Source organism: Uloborus diversus, chromosome 7 (genome assembly GCF_026930045.1).
Source record: "Uloborus diversus isolate 005 chromosome 7, Udiv.v.3.1, whole genome shotgun sequence".
NCBI lineage: Eukaryota > Metazoa > Arthropoda > Arachnida > Araneae > Uloboridae > Uloborus > Uloborus diversus.
In genome coordinates this window covers 119,463,850-119,477,343 of record NC_072737.1, presented here as the reverse complement: position 1 = coordinate 119,477,343, position 13,494 = coordinate 119,463,850, and the positions used below count along the sequence as shown (strand labels likewise).

The 13,494-nt window shown below is 32.1% G+C and overlaps 1 protein-coding gene across 1 annotated transcript in view; it reads right to left on the bottom strand.

Moving 5' to 3' along the window:
* Positions 1 to 12,182, bottom strand: part of LOC129226583 (synaptopodin 2-like protein) — a 178,717-nt gene extending 166,535 nt beyond the window's left edge. Inside the window, exon 1 of the mRNA XM_054861206.1 lies at positions 12,089 to 12,182. The gene's annotated coding sequence lies outside the window, so the exon portion shown is untranslated. The remainder of the gene's footprint in view (positions 1 to 12,088) is intronic.
* Positions 12,183 to 13,494: the final 1,312 nt, after the last annotated feature.

The window sequence follows — 13,494 nt, the reverse complement described above, 5'->3', positions numbered from 1 at the left end:
CTGGAGTTTAGGATTAATCCCCTAGAGTTAGTGTTACAATGTCAAGTATCAAAATATCACCAAACAGGCAATGACTTCGTTCAAATGTAGAAGCAATTTTCACCCGTCATACCTTGACAGTCGACTTTCTAGTATATCTATATGTAGACTAAGCTACTATACTTTTTAAACACATAAAACGTTCAAAACCTGGATACTTATGAAGTGGAAAAAACGTTCAGATTTGAGTTAGAATGAGGGTTTCAGTTTTAAAATATCGTCAACAGTCCCTCTAAAAATATCTATCTGAATAAGGAAAGTAGTCATCTCCCCCCCTCCTCCCTTCGGAATAAGAAAAATTTTCAAAATAACATCAACATTCTGTTTTTGGTTTTGGTTTATCCCCAGTTTTGCCGACACTTCAAACTTCCTCCCGCCTTTAATATTTTAACCTATCAAAAGGTATGATTAAATCAGGAAACGGTGGGAGGGGGACGAAATGTCGGCTAAACTGGGAAGACACCCTTTTTAACCCCAACAGAGTTGGCACAATAGCTTAAAAAAAATTCCCTTTTTAATGAATTCTCGAAACTTCATCTTAGAATATCGACGTCAGTCCCTCAAAATCAACATCAGCATCAACCATTCTGAAATAACGATAACGGCTCATCTAAAAATCTCCATTACATTAAAATTAATAGTAAAAATCTTCATTAATACAGCTAAAATCCATGTCTTCGGCCGGCTAACAAAAATTGTAAAACGGTCTGTTACTAATTTTCGTCAAAAAGATATTGTCGCCAAATCCTGAGATACTTCTAGTCACCATAACATGGAGCTAAACATTTTCATCCAAAATGTTTCCAAAATGAGTAGTAAAATTTGGCGATTGTTTGAAAATGTGCAAAAAGAAAAATTTATGGAAGTTTTTGTGCTCTTTAATGGATTTGTCTAATGTAGTTTATGGAGGATTATTTAACATCTCGAAAAAAGTTTTAAAGATTCTTTTAATGGCGATATTTTGTTTACATGGTGAAAGCCTGAGAAACATTGGCTTCAAAAACAGCGACAGTTGAAAAAATTGCACAAATGTATTCGCATAAGCTACTGAAATCTTTGCAAAGAGTTTGGCGAGATTTCTACTGGTAGATTGGATCATGAGTCTGATCGCACAAATAATAAAAATATAACAATAATTTCATTAAAGTTCCATTTAAATGGAAAATAAGCAGCTAAATTCATTTATTATCAGCCAATCATGTGAAAAATCGTTACTTTAAGATTTGACTTGAGAAAAGCCTCGAACAGTCACACGAAACGTGGACACTAAACGCAAAAATATTGAAGAGTACAACAATTCTAGCTATCAACTGAGAGTTGAGATGATACACTAAATAATGAATTGGATTGAGGAGAGCCTTCGAACATGGAACAAAAAAAGCTCATATCTCGTTTTTCATACAACTTAGAACCTTCTAACAGATGCCATCTTCAGCAGAAAAATAAGCGCTTTCGAGGGACACATAATTTTAATATCTGCACGTATTTTTTCACCGTCATATTGGGGCATTTATGCGAAAATTTGGACATATTAGAATAAAAAAGGAACTAACAATCGGATTGTTTTCGAACTGGTCTACAAACCTCCCCAGTACCAAAAAGAACAAACAGTGAAAGTTTCAGCCAAATCTGCCGGGTAGTTTCTGAGATCTTAGGGAACAAATTTATCAAAGTCCATTTTTATATATATATAGACAGGGGCGGCAAATAGGGGGAGCAAGAGGGGGCGGTTGCACCCCCAAATATTTTGTGCAGAATATTAAGAAATCAGGAAATTCAATTTACCTAATGCGCGAATCAGTGATCATATGCAATAGGAAGTTAAAAAAAATAAATCTGCAGATTATCTTTAGTAAAAGTTGATGAAACTCGAGACCTGTCCAGCCACGAGCAAGTGTTTTTCGCTATTTGGATAAAAACTTTGAAATTCATGAATCATTTTCAGAACTTTCATAATAAAAAAAATAGATGGAGAATAAGTTTGTTTCAACTAAAGAAGAAATTTCCTCATATGGTTTAAATGCATCATACTTGTAAGTGCACGTTTAAGATGATGCTTTTGCTTCCAATGTGAAAGGGCAGTGCAGTGTGACTGGCCCAATTTTTACGAAAAGTTTCTTAGTATTTTGAGTTCATTGTTGCGCTTATATTTTAAATATACGTTCAGTTAGTGAGTGAACATTGATTCCTCCTGTTAAGAGGCATATTTGAGCAGTTCAATACATTGTATACTTTAATGGAAACTTATTCTTACAAAAGACACGCTATTTTTGAAAAAAATTCGTGCATCAACAGATATTTTTGCTGGGTGAGGTACAAAATGATCTTCAAAAGTTAAAGCTAGAACTCTTGATTGAGCTTCTATTGAGAGCTTCTTGTTAATTTGGATTTATTGGACATATTAAAAAATAAATAAATAAATAAAGTGACAAAAATCCACATGATGATGCAAAGTCAAATGATCGACTCAATATTTTGTATCAAATAATAGATTCATTCAGTTTCTAATGAAATTAACACAAGATTTAGTGATAAATCTAAGTTCAATATTAAATGTGCAGGTTATTGAACAAGATAAATAAAATATTTCAGTTACAAGTAAAAGTTGTTGAACGAAGCAAAAAGAATTGTTTTGCGAAGAGCCAGTGTACTTCAATGATGAAAAATGAAGACTAGAGCACAAATTTTAAACTTGCGTGGTTTTTTTTAAAGAGAAAAATTTTAAAGATGCGTTTTCTAACATAACTTTGTAGCTTCAATTATTTTTTCATCGATTCCAATCAACTCAGCTAACTGTGAAAGATCATTTTCGTTTCTCAGAAGATTAGAGAATTTTTTTTTTTTTTTTTTTTTTTTGGTGCATGATGGGACAAGCAAGACTTTCATCTTCAGCTATACTGCCAAGAGCATGCCACTGGATATTGACGGAATATACCAATCTTTCCTCTTCTTCTGGATTCCAAAAATCGTGCATTAAAAATTTACTTTAGAAACAATAGTATCAAGATCTTTTCTGTATAACAGAAATGATCTTGTTTGTTTCAGTTGACTATAAAATAAATTAAAAGTGTGGATATTTAAATTTGAATTTCTTTAATGACCTTACTTTAAAAAAAAATGTACTCGCATTTTATTTCACACTGAGAAAATTCATGTTTAAAAAACTCGACCCCCCAAATGAAATGTTGAAATGCCGCCCCTGTATATAGATATATGTATTTATCTACTTGCATATAAATAGAACTGTATGTACGTATGTAGATATAAGTAGCTAGTTAAACATATGTTTGTGTGATTTTATGGGGGGGGGGGGGACAGAAAATATGCGGAAACAAGGTTTCAATTTATTAGTTGCTTAATGAAATAAGGATGTTTTAGTGGCATTTTAGGTTTTCTTTTTAAAGGGTCATATAAGAAATCGGTGAGACTTTGATGAATAACCAGGACACTGTTTTATTTAATTAACAAGAGAGATTTGATATCGTGGACACATCGCAACACACATCGCGTTTCTCTAACGCACCCCAGGGTGTCGCAGTTCCCACTTTGGGAATCCCTGGGTTAGATGATGTCGAGTAACAAAAGACTCCAATATTGAGCATTTGTAATTGAACATTTCGCCCAATGTGCTCATACATTTCATTTTTATAATTCAAATTTAATGGAAAAAATATGGTACATTTCTTGTTAAATTCTTGTGTCACTTTTTTTGTAATATGTGGAGTAGTTTCGAAAATATGAAATCGGGTCAATCATTTGCAAGTACTTGCTTTTTGTGCTTATCTTGCAACGTGCGTGTATCAAACTATGTGTATTATTTCTGTCTATAAGCTTTTTTTCGGAATTCATTCGCTTTTAAAATTAATTTTTAGGCGTAAATCGCAATGAAATTTTGTGACACGAAATGAAATCTGCACACCAACTGTAAATAATGATCAAAAATGTATATAATTTTCGAGGTGAATTTATCTTTCGCATAGAAAAAAAAGGAAAATATAAGTTATTCATTATTTCTTGTACGTTTAAATTCTAGAAAAATCTTTATTCTTCTTTATCATAACATTATTCTCGAACATGTTACAACTAATTAAATAAATAGATAAATGACATTATTTTAGGATGTTAAAAGAAAAATGAAAGAAAGAAAGAAAGAAAACTGATAGTTTATTTAACCTTAGGCTTTTTTTTACACTGAATGCCACTAATAAATTTTACATTTTCTATTAAAATGTGATAGAAAATTATTATCCACATAAATTTAACTGATATATTTCTGAGGAAGCTGCTGCTTTTTCCCATTTTATAACACAAAATCATTTCTGGAAATTCTAAAAATGTTTCTGATTTCTGCTGCAACTGAATGACAACATCTTATAACATTTGAGGCAGTGAGAAGCAAAGGGCTATACGTGGAAGTCTTAAAGTTTCGAATAAAGTGCGTTTAAAGTTCAGATCCAAGGTAGGCTTTCATTGAATTATCTTTTTCTAAATTATGCTGTATAGCAGCACCCACCAGAGCTACTAGTAACATCTCTTACCATAAAATAGAAGATAACCACTCCTCTGTTCTAATATCATTTGTACTGGTTATCTCAAAATTTTAAATTTTGGCACTTACATTTGGCTTTTCACTTCCTTAAATTATCATGTTATGGCACGAGTTCACTGTTGGTGACGTCAGCGTTACTTCATCAGTGAATTGACTATTATATATACATGAGGCTTTTATTAGGTTCTATTCATTGAGAAGGAATAGATGGAGAGAGTGCAACCCTACTATCCCGATACGGCAACAGTACCATGTGACTTGGGGAGCAATTTCGAGTTGACCGTAACCGCTGAAGAAGTTTTCATTAGCTGAAGCTATGCATGATAAAAACTTTTAACTGTAGAAGTGAAAAATTAGATTTATAGTAATAGTGCAGTATTCTAGCATTGTAAACTGTGAGGAAAAAGCTGCACCAGGAGGTCCAGTAAATTTTCCCTAGATTGTACGAATGTTTATCACTTCTAAATAAAGAAAAAATAACATTTATATGCATTCAACGAGTACATATTCCACAGTTGCCTATAATTTTTAAATTTTTGTACTTATTTTACCTATAAAAGTTATAAAACATTGTATATCTTGAGTGCAAATAACATTTTAGTTCCATAAAAACACTTTTTACTTAACTAGTAATTATTTTAACGGCTCTTAAGCATTTTGTGTACATTTGCTTTGTTGGCGAGTATCTTCTCGCCAAGCTCCTGTAAACAGCAGATGCACAAGAATAAAGATTTGCTATTTTTATGTTTCAATTTAAGTACTAGTATGCCTGCGTATGAAATCATTTCAAAACATTGATTACAATACATATGAATCCATAAATTTTCAGTCAATAACAGAACACTTCAAACTATTTGTACATGCCCGTCATTTCAGGGAATAAACATCAAAATACATGAAAAATGCAGTTACATTATAATTTAAAATCCGGAAAGAAGTGGGGAGAGGGAGTTTGAATGATTGGCCTGTATTTGTATCCGTTATTTATTTATTTATTTATTATTATGCGGTAAAGGAGTTGGAGCCAGAATTGCTCTGATTTGTAGCCCCGACTTCATAATAAGCGCCGTCGTGTCGTCTGAAAAATATTTAATGCCAAAAGAGCGATTGCGTGCCAAAACGCGACAACTTCATAGCCAAACAAGTCACCTGATCTGGGAAACATCGGGTCCCAAGCAGTGGTTGGAAAAACTACATTTTTTTTGTAGCGAACTACAACTACAACTACTTTATGAAAAATGTAGTTAACTACAACTACAACTACTTTTTTCAAAATGTAGCAACTACAAACTACTTTTGAAATGTAGTCGCTATTTCGCTACTTTTTAAAAAATAAAAAAATAAAAACATACACATACACACCGTTTGAGGATTGAACGAAAAGAATTCAAAACGTTGTTTAGACTAATAAATTGGCTTATTTGAACATGGAATTTTACTAAGAATTATTTATTCTTTCCTTCCTTTAATTAGCCAATTTGTCATTCGAAGCAATTTTTTACGATTTTTACGAATGCAGTGAACTCTGTGTAAGTTGGCCACTCGCGGTGCACTACTTTAGTGGTCAAATAAACAGGTGGCCAACTTACAAAGGTGGTCAACTTCAGGTTTTACTGTATTCGCTTCTGGAAAGGATTAAAAGTTGAAAGAATTCAACCTTCAAATTTTTAATCCATTCCTAACCGTGAATATTTAATTCAAGAAGTGCACCTTGGCTACTTGAAAATGTAAATAGATGCAGTCATAATTTAATTTAAATTTTACTCTTACATACACATTCATAAAATTGATTTTAGATGATGTAAAACATTTTTTAAACAAAATTTAACTATTATTATAGGAGTTAATCTTATAGAGAACTTATAATTTTTGAACTAATTAATTGGTTTTGACCATCAAGTTCGTGCTCCTGGACACTATCTCCCACCTTATGCCACTGATAAAATGAAATAAAAGCATTTTTCAATTTTACCGAAAGCCTCAAAAACTAAAATTTTTAATAATTGACTTTTATTAGGTTAATGTATCAACACACTCAAACAGTTTAAAAAAAGAAAAAAAGAAGAAATAGAAAAATATGAAAAACGGTACTAGTATTTAAAATCGAACATTAATAAATATCCGAAATATGAAATAAAAGCTTACTTCTCTTCAATGTACAATTTTAAACTACAGTGAACTCGCGCGGCAACGCGATTCAGTTTATGCGGAGTTTTCCTCGAGTAACGAATTTCGGAACTAACGCGAATTCCTCACCCGCAACACACTTAATATTAGTTTCGTGAATAAACTTTCCCTTTAGCAATCACTGAAAGCGGAAGTTCCCCACACCGTACTAGTCGAAACATCGCTTTGTCAGTGTACAAGTCGCTCCGCTTCTTTTTCATTCTAAATATGAAGTTGATGATACATCATTTCCCATAAGTTTATCTGAAGTTCAAAAATTGAGGGAAAATAGAAAGTTTCTGACAACTAAACAAATGTAAAGATTTTCGATATGCTAGAACAACTAAAGAGTGTATAGAATATAATTACTGTATCCACTGTACAGTACTATTGTAATGTTGCATTTTATTATAGCTACATACTATATGTACCGTACTGTTTCAATTTATGTCATTCTCCTCCATTGAGATTGTGCATACTAATAGTGCTTTTATTCAATAACACAGCTTATTATTATTATTTATTTATTTTTAATACAGTAAGATTTCAGTTCTCCATATTTAAATTCGGTAATATAAAGAAATGGGTTGAAACAGTTTGAGGGATGTTTTTAAATGTCAAAAATTACAGGTATGTTCATAGAAAATCGTATAGATACTTTTTTGAGACCCTCCCCCACCCCTCTCTCAGAAAACGCAAACGCTGTACTAAATTGGCAGTTATCGCTTTTTCTTTTCTTTCTAAGCCACGCTCTATTCAAGGCAAATATTTGGGAAATGTGAAAATTTCGATGCCAAACAAACTAACGGCGTCACAGATGGAACGAATGGCACCAAAATAATATGTCTGAGGTCAGCTCGAATTTTTCAGAGTCTTACAAATTTGATTGGTGCAAGTTATACTTGCGTAAAACTTGCACCCGTCAGATTCGCTTGAAACCTCTTTTTTTTTTTCTTTTCTTTCTTTTTTTTTTGAAAATTTATTTAAAAGTAGTTTCCAGAAATCGCTACAAACTACTCTTTTTTGTATCGAACTACTCGCTACTCTACTTTTTCAAGAAAGTAGTGCGCTACACTACAAACTACTAAAAAATGTAGCTACTACAGTAGCGTCGCTACTTGTAGCGCGCTACTTCCAACCACTGGTCCCAAGCTTATTTCACTGAGACATTTGTTTTGGCTCCCTCCATTAGTATTCCTTCTCAATGGTTCCATTATATATATATATATATATATATATATATATATATATATATATATATATATATATATATATATATATATATATATATATATATATATATATATATATATATATATATATATATATATATATATATATATATATATATATATATATATATATATATATATATATATGTATGAAATTAATATAATATATAAATCCAATTAATTAAACTTTAAAATGTTATCAACTAAAAATTAGTCAACAAATAAATTCAATTCTGGAAGTGAGAATTTTTCTTTCGGTTTGGGCAAAGCTTTTGTTTTGCGACTGCATGACATCAAAAACCGTAGCAAATGAAGTTAAAGGCACGAGTGTTCTGGTTTCATTGGCTAGGGAATCGGCCACCTCGTTCCCTTTGATGTCAACATGAGCCGGGATCCTCTGAAGGACACATGATTTGCCCAATGCACCAATGGAGAACAAAGAGAGTTGATTTCTTGAGTTAGTAAGAAAAAAACACATTTAATGAAATGAATTTAGGAGTATTTAAAGTGGACAATAGGTAATTCAAAAATTCAAATACTGCAATTATGTCTCAAAATTTGCCGAATTGTCCAGAAAAATTTGCCTAATAAGAAACTTTTTTGGATGTCACCGTAACCTCCTATTGGGACGCCCTTTACTCGGACTCAAAAATGACTCTCGGATCAAAATTGACGAACTTTAAAATGAAACGAGTTGATGTGTGTATCACATGACTTCCTTTTACTCCAATTTAATTTCATTTTCTCATTATTGGCACTTTTAATATCATTCAAGAGTTTACTCTCTAAATATCACCAACAGTGGCCAAATTGATTGAAACCAGATTTAAAAAAAAAAAAAAAAAATCGCCAATTTTATCACCGAATTGGCGACAAAACTTGGGAACCAAAAGACTGGCGATATATCGCCAAGTGTCCGCCAAATTATAACACCACTTGAGTTTACATCGAAATTAACAATGATTTCCCCCCAAAAAGGGGCAAAAGACCTCCTTTGGAGCATACGAACGCAAGCAAAAAGGAAGGTGCACAACTAGACTCCACTAGGAGTCTACGTACCAAATTTGAACTTTCTAGGATATACCGTTCTTGAGTTATACGACATACATAATCATATCCGCACATACATACATAAGTACATACAGACGTCACGAGAAAACTCGTTGTAACTAACTCGGAAATCGTCAAAATGAATATTTCGCGTGTCTAGTTTTTAGGCACTTATCCACGGGTGGTCTAGTTAAAAAAAAAAAAAAAACTCAACATTCATTCGGGGGTGAGCAAAATAGAAATTAAGGTCGATTTTGAGCGAAATTTTTTTCGCGAATACAATACTTCCTTTTTTGTAAAAGGAAGTAATATTTCCATACCTCCTAAGCTACAATAAAAATAAAAGCACCTTTTTAAAGGTAATTATATGCTTTTTAATTTATAAGGTAAATAGTTTTTGATATAGGAAATGAAAACTGGAAAAACGCACCTAAAATGCTACGTGGCGGCACGAGTTCCCCTTACCAGCGGTCGTATTTTGATTAGCAACCCGGTAGAAACATATTTCTCCAATCATAATTATGTATAAAATTATACTTTGGTTAAAAACAGAGGCATGTAGTACTACAAAAAAATTCATTTGCAACAGCTTTCGAAATAGAAATAAATTAAGTTTGAAAAGCATACAAGAAAAGTCTTATGAAATGCCCAGGTAAGAAACATTCCTTATTCCTCCAACTTTGCCGTTGACTTGAGAACAATTTAACTGTTAATTGGAAATGAAATAGTTAATTGAGCATTAAACACGTTGTTAAAACTTGGTTTCAACGCAAAATTGACTATAGTTGCCTCAGACAGGAATTCTCAGTAGCGGATTTAGTTTGGGGGCTCTGCGCTAGGCATTTTTGGGAGTCCCCCTTTAAAAAAAAAAAATCACAGAGCCATACTGTAAAAATGATTCCGAAACGTTCCTAGAAAATAATGGGCAGCTGATGTGTCCAATTTCTGCCAGTAACATAACTTGCAAAAACCAAGATCGTTTTCCGCTAAAAATGAGTAACCTTAATGAAAGTATCCTTGAATGTTTCCAAAGAACATGGAGATCGCACCAGTTATCGCACCTAAGAAAGCTCCAGAAACATCAAATGCAACCACGGATAAAGTAGAATTGCAAGTAAGAGTCAGGCATCTCTCTTGCCTGCAATTCTTGTCTTGCTAACTGCAGCTGTCCAGAGGCTTATTTGCTCTCATTGAAAGCTTACTCACCCTGGAAAGAAGGTAAATGAACTGAAGACGATACACTTAATAAGTACACTAAGTCAATCTTTAGACTGGTAGCTAAAAGTAATTTTCACACCAGAAAGGAGTAATCATTTGTGCTACTTGCAGCAATTCAGGAAACAATTTTGCGAAGATACTTGATTTTACGGGGAAATAGGTGAAAACCCATGAAATCCTGCAACGTTCCACGGAAATAATCAATAACGTTTTGCAATTTTTTTAGTGTATGTAAAACTTTTATCGTATGCGTTTTTGGATCCCTTTTTAGTACCCGATGGCAGCCGTTGGGGCGGCCTTTCGCTGTTATGACATAGTAAAAAACCCTCTACTGGGAGTTCTGGGTAGTTCCTTCAAAAAATAATTTAAATGTTGAACAATAATGACGTAAGAGACAAAAAAAAAAACTTTTGTGTTTGCTGGAATGTAAACAATGATTAAAACATCGTTATGCTGAACAAACTTTCCAATAGTTTCAGACACGTGTTTCGAGGGTGTAAGACACCCTATTTAAATGCAAGGAATATGAGCTAATGAAGGTGAAGACATCTGGCGAAATCTTTTATTGGATGTCTGGAATTATTTACCAATCTGCGCAGTGCAACGTTGTTTTAGCCACCGCACAGAGGGGTATTTGAGCCAAAAAGCTGGCCAAAAATCGAAATTGTCAACTTTACTGGTTATTGTCGGTCCTGAGTATCAAAACAGGTAAATAAACATGGTAGTATGTGAAATCGTTCTTTTTTCATTGAAACTAACCATAAAAATTTACCAGCAGTCGGAACTTAACATTTTTATAATTCCGTTGTCCTTTTTTGTTTCGGACATTCAAGTTTTTCAACAAACCTTCATGGTTTTATTTTTCACGTTAAAAGTGATATTGAACGAAACATTTATTATGGAAGATCTCGAGCAAGTTTTGTTCTCTATAATTCATCAATTTATATTTTTATTATTTTTTTTAATGCCTTTCTTCAGTTCTCACAAAAACACATCCCCCTCTTTTTTTTTCTTGTAAGAGAATGTTTTTAAATATTCTGCTTTCATTTGTACTACTTCCAAGTTTCTCTATAATACTGTCGATTTCGACAATCTGCAGCAAGTTTGCACGAGTTTGCACAGAAAAATAATCAAGCTATTAATAGAGCAGATTCTTAGTTTCATAAAGTTTCCTTTTTTTCTTGGATATTTTTGGGTTCACAAGTTTCAGTCAGGTGTATAAATTGAAAACAACTACAATATATTATAAATTGGACTATAGAAAGACAATTTGATACTACTGACCGACTTCAAAGTCAGATCCAGGAATAAAACAGGGTGATATTTTTCAATTTCGATATTTTCAAGAGAAATCTATAATTTCAGCTAGTTTCATTTCTGTTTGCTTGAATTTTGCGTCAAATAGCCTTTATGTACTGTCTTTCAGAATGTTGAGTAGTTGCTTTTGAGTCGTACTCATGTCTCAAGCCACAGAACCTAAAATTGATCGAAAAAGCTCAAAATTAAGAAAGTAATAATGTGCTCTATTTATAGCTTTATTATTTTTTCGGGCAAACTTTTGCTGCAGATTATCGAAGTAGACACTGTAAAGTAACATAGGGAATAACTTAGAAGTAGTACAAATGAGTACACAGTGTTTAAAAACATTCATTTAAATAAAAAATTTCAAAAAAAAAAAAGATTATATTTTTGTGAGGCTTTAAGAATTGCAATAAAAAAATATTTACACTCTTAAAAAGTAAAAATTGATGAATAATAGAGTATAAACCTTGTCTAAGGCTATCAATAATAAATTTTTCTTCTACGATGCTAAGAAGAAGTGGACCTAACTTACCAATTACAAACAACGTATCCGAAAGATTTCTCCGAAGAGGCTGGATGTTTACCTCTGGTTGTAGTGAGGAACAAACATGGGACAATTAAATTCGTTTGGGAACAAAGACAAGACCCGAAGATTCTTTTTTACTTCTTAGTTTCTTTTTGATTTTGTTCCAACAATCCCTTGTTACGTATCCCGTGTTCTAAAACTGATTATTCTTGCATGACATTGACGAGTCCACTAATGTCACAGTTGGAATTACATTTCAACTTGAACATCGCGAAAAAAAAAGAAATGGATAACCAAAATTGTGAGCCTCAGTGCTTAGGTTGATATACTGAAGGAATCGGTGGAAAAAACTTCTAATTTTTTGAAGAAAATTTCTTAGCTTATATATTATCTGTCATAATTCCTGCGTTTAGCTTCTGGTTTTTAATTATTGCCAAAAACAATGCAAAATAATAGTATACTTACATAAAGTTCAAATACTTCCGCTTTTAATTGTTGCTAAAAACAATGAAAAAAAATAACAAATTAATTGTTAATAAATTAAATAATTTAAGGTTGAACTTAAGCAAACATATATTTGTACGCGTTTTTGAAAGCTTTTTTGTTTTTCTGCAGTTGTTCAAAATTGCTTTGAAATTCGGACATACAAGCCATCAGAACTGAACAAAAAAAAAAAAAAAATTAATACGTATCAGCTATTCTTCTTCTTTGCGCAATACGTTTACTTCAAACAAAAGGTCAATGTCGCTCTTTTTTTCTTTGTTTTAATAAGGGTAGGTAATGTTAGTAAATATGTTTTTAATTTTGAATGGTTTTCAATCAAATTTTGAAATGAAAATCTTTAAAATAAAATATGAAAAAAAAAATGTTTTTTTTTTTTTAAATTCTAGACTACTTGTATAAGCTTGATTCGCTCTAAACAGTATGAAATAAAACAAGTATATTGTTTCTTGATTAAAACTTTCAAAAATTGCAGTCAATCTAAATATTATCATATTTAGGTTAATTCTAAAGCAATCAATAAAATTTGAATTAAAGCTGAGAGAAGAAATCGGCGGTACATAACTTTGTAAGAATAGCATTTACTGTACCGCCAATATTTTACGAACCCTTTTCCTCCCCAAGTGTGGCATTATTTGTGGACGAACCTTATAAAAAATAGCTAAACAGCAATACATTTATTTCAAAAATCAATTTTGAAAAGAAAGCATCAAAAGTGTTTTGCAACATTTAAAAAAAAACGTAAAATATGAATTATCAAAATACAATGTATGATGGTAATTTAATGCTTCACTTACGAATTTACTATCGGTAAAATGAAATTTCCATCAGTGCTTTTTTTTTAAATTCCTACTATATTAGTTCCTACTCTCCCTATACATATTTGTAGATCTTGTTCAAATATTCAATCC